Source organism: Littorina saxatilis, unplaced genomic scaffold, assembly GCF_037325665.1.
Source record: "Littorina saxatilis isolate snail1 unplaced genomic scaffold, US_GU_Lsax_2.0 scaffold_96, whole genome shotgun sequence".
In the NCBI taxonomy this organism is placed as follows: Eukaryota; Metazoa; Mollusca; class Gastropoda; order Littorinimorpha; family Littorinidae; genus Littorina; species Littorina saxatilis.
The window spans coordinates 144048-151990 of record NW_027126839.1 but is presented as its reverse complement, the minus strand read 5'-3'; the positions used below and the strand labels follow the sequence as shown (position 1 = coordinate 151990).

At 42.4% G+C, this 7943-nt stretch overlaps 1 long non-coding RNA gene across 1 annotated transcript; it reads left to right on the top strand.

Annotated features, from left to right (window-relative positions):
• Positions 1-2258: 2258 nt before the first annotated feature.
• LOC138955330 (uncharacterized) lies at positions 2259-5692 on the top strand. Its single transcript, XR_011452195.1, has 3 exons — positions 2259-2396; positions 2993-3149; positions 5239-5692. It is a non-coding gene; the product is annotated as an uncharacterized lncRNA (long non-coding RNA).
• The last annotated feature ends 2251 nt before the right edge of the window (positions 5693-7943 follow it).

Here is a 7943-nt window from a genome sequence, read left to right as displayed (position 1 = left end):
GTATGAAATCCCCGAATGTTTTTTTCATTTTTTTGATAAATGTCTTTGATGACGTCATATCCGGCTTTTCGTGAAAGTTGAGGCGGCACTGTCACGCCCTCATTTTTCAACCAAATTGGTTGAAATTTTGGTCAAGTAATCTTCGACGAAGCCCGGACTTCGGTATTGCATTTCAGCTTGGTGGCTTAAAAATTAATTAATGACTTTGGTCATTAAATATCTGAAAATTGTAAAAAAAAATAAAAATTTATAAAACGATCCAAATTTACGTTTATCTTATTTTCCATCATTTGCTGATTCCAAAAACATATAAATATGTTTTATTCGGATTAAAAACAAGCTCTGAAAATTAAACATATACAAATTATTATCAAAATTAAATTGTCCAAATCAATTTAAAAACACTTTCATCTTATTCCTTGTCGGTTCCTGATTCCAAAAACATATAGATATGATATGTTTGGATTAACAACACGCTCAGAAAGTTAAAACAAAGAGAGGTACAGAAAAGCGTGCTATCCTTCTTAGCGCAACTACTACCCCGCTCTTTTTGTCAATTTCACTGCCTTTGCCATGAGCGGTGGACTGACGATGCTACGAGTATACGGTCTTGCTGAAAAATGGCATTGCGTTCAGTTTCATTCTGTGAGTTCGACAGCTACTTGACTAAATATTGTATTTTCGCCTTACGCGACTTGTCTTCGATTTGTTGAAGGTGGTCCATATTAGGGGACTCACACATACTTTGAGATTTTGCTATTATTTTTTGTTTGCAGTAGAAACTCGGGGTCAACACTGCTAAAATGTAACAAATGCGGTCTTAGCTGTCATATATGGTAATTTTTGTGTGATAAAAGCTTTGGCTGTGGACAGAAACGAGTCCGTTTTAGGCGGCAACTTTAGAGTGAACGCTGCCAAACTGAATGAAAAAAAATAGAACGGTTTTGAGATTTGTGTTTCTGCAACTGTTTTGACATGTGCAAGTTATCCAGAGAGGGGCCAGCGAACAAAACTTTTTTGAGCGCTCTAGCACAGTTAGTTTTTCAGAACAGGAGGTGGTCCATAATTATTAGGAGCCGGTCCATATTAGGAGCCCTTCCCCCATATCTACGTGAAGCTACCACCGCTCGGCTTTACACACACACACTTTTAATTATTATTATTATTATTATTATTATGGGGAGCTTATATAGCGCGAACCACAACTGTGCTCTCCGCGCTTTACATATTAATTTCTGCCGTTTGAAATGGAATTTTTTACAGACAGACAGACAAACAGACATTTTTTACACACAATATATAACGCATTCACATCGACCAGCAAACTTCAAGCCTATTAGGCGAACATTCACCTTTCACGGCCTATTATTCCAAGTCAAACGGGTATTTGGTGGACATTTTATCTATGCCTATACAATTTTGCCAGGAAAGACCCTTTTGTCAATCGTGGGATCTTTAACGTGCACACCCCAATGTAGTGTACACGAAGGGACCTCGGTTTTTCGTCTCATCCGAAAGACTATTAGTTGCTTTTGGCACACGGCCTCATCATCTGAACTTGAAACAACTACAAAACACAACAACAACAGCATGGTCAAGTTGTGCCTGTCGGGTACTTGTCCGTCTCCATTTTTTTAGATCAGTGGCCTGTGCCGGTGTAACACGAAATTTTTACTCCACGAAAAATTTACTCTGGAGTAAATATTTCGTACGAAATTCTTACTCCGAGTACACTTTTCGTACGAGAAAAGAACTCCCCAAGGCACGAACAAATTACTCCCTCCACGAAATTTTTAGTAATTTTACTCCCCATTTTATTTTACTTCCAGTAAAAATATCGTACGCAAAAATGGGATGCGGGCGAAGGGATAATGCCAATAAGTGATCTCGCGCACACGAATGTCGCGCTACCCTCCTTCCACCCCTTCCACCACCAAGACTAACAGGGAACAAGGGAGTAAAAATTTCGTACACCTGGCATGGGAGGTTAAATTGCTCGTGTTGGGGTGAAGTAATTTATTCGTTATTTATTCGTGAGGGGAGTAACATTTGTGTACGAAATGTTTACTCGGAACTCACCTTTTTGAGGAGTAATTTTCTCGTGCAATGGGGGAGTGCTTTTTTTCGTAAAGGGAGTAACTTTTTCGAACGAAATGTTTACTCCGGAGTAAAAATCTCGTGGGAGTAATTTCCTCGTGTTACACCGGCGATAGTTTGGTAAAGTCGCGCATGTGCAGTGGAATGTTATTATCGAAAATGGCGACGAAATCTAACTCGGTCTCGGAAGCTTGTGCTAAGAAACGTTTCAAAACCAAGCTTTATGGACGTTTTTTATGACTACGTACTCCAGCAGACATCAACTTGTGGTCGACGTGTGTGGGTTTTGCTCAAAATACGTAAGTATTCGTCAGTTTGGCTTCTCGAATTAAGTTTCAACTTAGTCTCTGTCTCGAACCAAGCTTACCACACTGTCAGTGACAGTGTCAGTGTCATACTCATAGTCAGTCACTCATACTGTGTCATAGTGATAGCACTGATACATTTGTACAGGTAAACATGGCTGTTTGCTGAAAAATCTTTGTGAAAAATTGTAATGATGTCTCTGAAGTTTGATTCAGTCCGTAATTCATTCAGTGATTCATTTTGATGGGACGTCAACCCATGGTGAGGCTATTAATAATAATATTTGATCTGTATTCTGCCAGTGCCATTGCCAACTGCCATGGTTGTTCTTGTCACTGTGCACTAATTAGTAATTTACTAGCAATAGGAGTTCGAGTTCTACTAGAAGTATTTTACTAAATCATTACTACTTATACTACTAGCTTTAAACAAGCTATGGTTTGAATGACCAGCTAAATGCTAATAGTAAATAAGTACATTATTTTTGCATCAGCAAGGTATACATAGATTTAAATATTTTATTAAAAAAATACCGCATGGTTTTGCTTGACCAAATCATTTATCAGCTAACAATATGCTTTTATTTCAGTTGGACCTGGCTTGAGCATGGTTCCGTTGTCTCCGCAACAACAGCTTGGTTGAGATGTAATTGCAGGCATGTCCAGTTTGCAGCATGTGCAGACTGAGTGTGAAGATCTGATGGCTGATCTAGACACAACATATAAGCTGCTTGACACTATTCCAAGGTAAGCAAAAAGCTTTGAAAATAGTTACTTTAAAGGTACTGAACTTGTCAAATCCAGGTGCACGGAGCCCCTGGGGCTTTTGGTCATACCTCAGGCAGCTATCCGTTAGAAGAACTACCAAGTTTCATTGACTTGCACCCAAAGAGTCAAGAACTGCGAATTTTTTACGAATTAATTTCGTACTCGGACCCGGCTGGTCTTGACCTATTTTTGGATCTAAATTTAGATCAGGTTAGATCACCACATCATGCACAAAAAGACTCATCACTAAGCAAACTATGTCAGACATCATCATGAGTTTGTGTAAAACAAAATGGAGTCCGGAATCACTCAGTTGAATCGAACTCCGACCAAACACTAGGTTAATTTATGCACTCGCGTGAACAAGAAACTGTTGAGCTTCACAGATGTCGTCGTTGGGTAGTTTTGGGTTTGTTTTACTACCATAGGAGGATTTTTGAACTGTAAATGCACTCAGCTGCAACAAAAACGCAAAACGAAGGTTGTGAGCTGCACTGTGTCTTTAAGTGTTACTTAGTGAGTGTACATTTTTGTGGGTGAACCATCAGTAACCCTCCCCCCGACACCCCGCCCACACATACGAACACGCACATAAACTTGGGTTTGTACTACTATTATTAGTATTAACTACTCTTCATAAATGAGTTATGTAATTCATCAGAGGTTTGAAGTCATTATGGTACCATGCAGGGATGTTGCCACAAATTCATACCTATAGGACAAATGTCCTGAGCTCTTCGGTATCAATAGGACATTTGACTGCTTTCAGACATTTTAATAGGACATTATAATGTTGTGCAAAACACAAAATCAAGTGCACACACACACATATCAGAATATGCACCAACATTGTGTGCGTATGTTTTATTACTTTTGTTTCAAACAGGACACACACAAAAAAGAAACAAACAAACTAAAAAGCAATCAAAAACGTCAGCACTCTTACTTTGATTGGCACACAAACTGCATGATTTCCTGACAGCTTTTTGCTTGACAGATTTTTGTTTGTTTGTTTGCTTAACGCCCAGCCAGCCGACCACGAAGGACTATATCAGGGCGGTGCTGCTTTGACATTTAACGTGCGCCACACACAAGACAGAAGTCGCAGCACAGGCTTCATGTCTCACCCAGTCACATTATTCTGACACCAGACCAACCAGTCCCAGCACTAACCCCATAATGCCAGACGCCAGGCGGAGCAGCCACTAGATTGCTAATTTTAAAGTCTTAGGTATGAACCCACGACTTCCCGATCACGGGGCGGACGCCTTACCACTAGGCCAACCGTGCCGGTGCTTGACAGATTCGACTAAACAGTTTGCCAGTTTCTCAGTGTCAGCCATAAATAGTTAACCTTATTAAAAGACCGGGAATTTCTTGCTGTACCGACACCATCTACAAGGGACGAAACTTTACTTCCCGTTATTGTGGACACTCAAAGCAAATTAACAGACGCGAGACTTAGTCAGTTGGAGTTGTCTCCCGTACTCCTTACTTTAGTGTGCTGTAGACCGGTGTACACAAATGGCTCATACCGCAAACGGTTCGGAAAACGCAAGATCTGCACTGCAAAACTTCAGTGCACCTGTACGCTAGCGCGTTCGGTCGCCTTTTGAAGATTTCTATCAAGAAAGGAAAATTATCAAATAACGGCCTGTCCGAAGGAATGGAGTTCTTGTCGGACAATGACCACGCTCAGTTGAAAATGATAGGACATTTGACCACCATGTGAATCGGACATTTGAGCCTTTTAATCGTTCTATGTCCGACGCCTAACGACATCCCTGACCATGTGGGTGCATGGATTCAGTAATGCGTAATTAATACATGCAATACTCCTGCTGGTGAGTTCACTACAAACCGGTACTACATTAGAACTAGTCTATGTTATTTGTTAATGAGGATGATTAATCGTAATCTCACTGTCAAAGTGTCATGATACTATTGCCATTGACAGTGCTAGATCACTTCATAAAGTTATTTTAGTAAGTAATCATATGGTATTGATAATTTTGATATAGTGATTTACTGACGGTGACAATGACATGTTATCTTCATACTATTCCAGGTACAAGATGCTGAAAGTGCAGATATCAAGGGCTTGGGATTTCGGCTCCTGGAATCCTACAGATCAACTGCTAGTCTAATGTAAGGATTTTATTCAACCTTCCTGTTCTGCTGTTAGTTTGTTTTTTAAATAGATACACACTTGTAAACTTATGTTAGTTTTCACACGTGAGCATGAAGGAATGTGCCTTTAGGAGGGATGTATTGTGGCTTGCAATATTGAATTTGAGGCATGTTTGCAGTTATATAATATATTAGCACAGCTCAGTTTTCTTGAGGGTTCCGCAGACCTGCCTACCTTCCGCTTTTGGCGGAAGAATCTTCCGAATTTCAAAGCTTTCTTCCGTTCTTCCGTCTCCGAAACATTTCTTCTGCTGGAAACATCAATAATCTTCTGCATTCCAAACAGTCTAAACAAGTATGCATCATTCCCATACTGGTTTAGGAACGACAGAGGAGACAACTACCGGGCACTCTTTTGCACTGAAGAACGGGAAAGGAACGCCACGTGGCCACGCGAAATGTCTGGGAGAAAACGTGGCAGCAGTGTTCGCGAGCATAAAAAAAACCTATCACGAAAACGAAAAAGCTGTATTTGCAAAATTATCGGCCAGAGTACCACAAGCTATTTCCGTGTATTGTGCCCTCAAATCAAGGGAGAAGTACGCCTTCTGCACTCACTGTGGTTCGGACTTCAAAATCGGAGCAAAACAAATTGTTATGTTTTGTTACAATATTTGACTGCGACAAATTTTCTTCTGCATCTGTGCTGGATTCTTGTTTTTTACTGATCTTCTGTCAAGGTAAAATGAGGGTAGGCAGGTCTGGTTCCGTGAGAACAGTAAAATTCTCATTTGAAGACTGAAAACTTATCTTTGATAACTGGTCTTAATTGGGAGGGGGGGGAAGGGGGGGGGGAGGGGGGGGGGGGGGGGGGTGAGGAGATTTAAAACATAAGTACATTCACATGTGTTTTTCATTTTCACTGTGTTAAGGTGGGGAGTTCCTTCTCTATTTCTTTCTTTGTTTTCCCATTGACGTATTTGTTCTTGTCTATATGTTTTACATAGGTTCCCCATTAGGTGCTGTCCTCATCCCCAGCCGACTGTTTCAGCTGAAGCCGTGAAGGATACTTCTTCATGTAGCTCCAGAACAGCGCCAGGCCGGAGGACGTTGACCGTCTCCTTGGATCCATCTCCAGTTGTTTCACTGACATCAAGAACTGGATGACTGAGAACAAGTTGAAGCTGAACAGTGAGAAGACGGAGGCCCTTCTCGTTGGAACACGACAGAAGATTGCTTCCCTCACTGTGACCGACCTCCAGCTGGATGACGCGACTGTTCCATTCTCCACTGCTGTCAAGAGCCTTGGCGTCTTTCTCGACTCCACTCTCTCCATGCAGACACACATCTCCTTCATCATCAAGACCTGCTTTTTCCACCTACGACGCATCGCCTTCATCCGTCGCTACCTCACCCACGACGCCTGTGTCAAGCTGGTTGTCTCCCTCATCTTCAGTCGTCTGGACTACTGCAACTCCCTTCTGCTGGCCTCCCCGCCTCATCCATTCATGGCATACGAGTCCAGAACGCTGCTGCCAGGCTGGCGTTGAGGAAGACAAAGCGAGACCACATCACCCCCCTACTTCGCTCCTAGCGCTGGCTCCCTGTCAACACCCGAATCTCCTACAAACTGTCCACTCTGGTCTACAAGTGTCTCAACGACTCTGCTCCCGAGTACCTTCAATCCTCCCTGAACCTGTACACCCAGCCCTCCGACCGTCCCCTTCGTTCTGCTGCTGACCCACTCCGCCTTCACATCCCTCGCTCGAAACTCGCATCTGCTGGTCAGCGTGCATTCCCCTCCGCGGGCCCCTCCGTCTGGAACTGCCTGCCGCTTGAGCTTCGCCAGAGCTCCTCTCTTGACACGTTCAAGAGTAGGTTGAAGACTCAGTTGTTCCCGTAGCTGGCTGCGACTTTCATGTTCGACGTGATGTGTTGTGCCCCAAAAGACATTCTTGTGCTGTGCTCTGTGAGAGGTGTTTTTTTCTTTGTGCTTAATATTATTTTGTTTGGACCTAGCTATTGATGTGTACATTGTTGTTAAACAGTTGTTTGTTGTATGTTTATCAGGTTTGCTAGTGTGTGATAGGGTTCGTGTCCGTCTGTAGATGTTAGTTTCTTTGTTAGTCCTGTGTTGACAAGCGCTTAGAACTGTACCCACGGAATACGCGCTATATAAGCTTCCTATTGATTGATGTAGGCGTGGACATCTTTTTCGTCGCCATGCAAGGCTTCCAGTACCATATAATTTTGTGAATACTCTGGGGACCTGTCATCGACTTTGGAAGGACGCTTTATTTTAACACTTTATCCCACCTATGTTGACCAAGATGTTTTAAGCCGAGACCAGCTGTGCTGCAGCAGGTCAGTCGGAATTGTAGAAACTGTGTATCAACCTAGAATGCTGGCGTTACATCTTGGACACCCGGCCAGTACTGAAACTGGCCTTGGCACGGAACGATCCAAGGGGGGCAATCTCAGTCATCTCAAAGAGGGAAATCCAAACGCAATCCGCTTTGTTCGATTTTATGGGCTTGGACGATAGAGAAAAATAAGAAAAGCAAAAGCTGGAGTCCAGTCTGGACGAAAATGCTATCAAGAACGCAGAATTGATTTTTTTCTGCGTTTTTTTTTTTGTGCCGT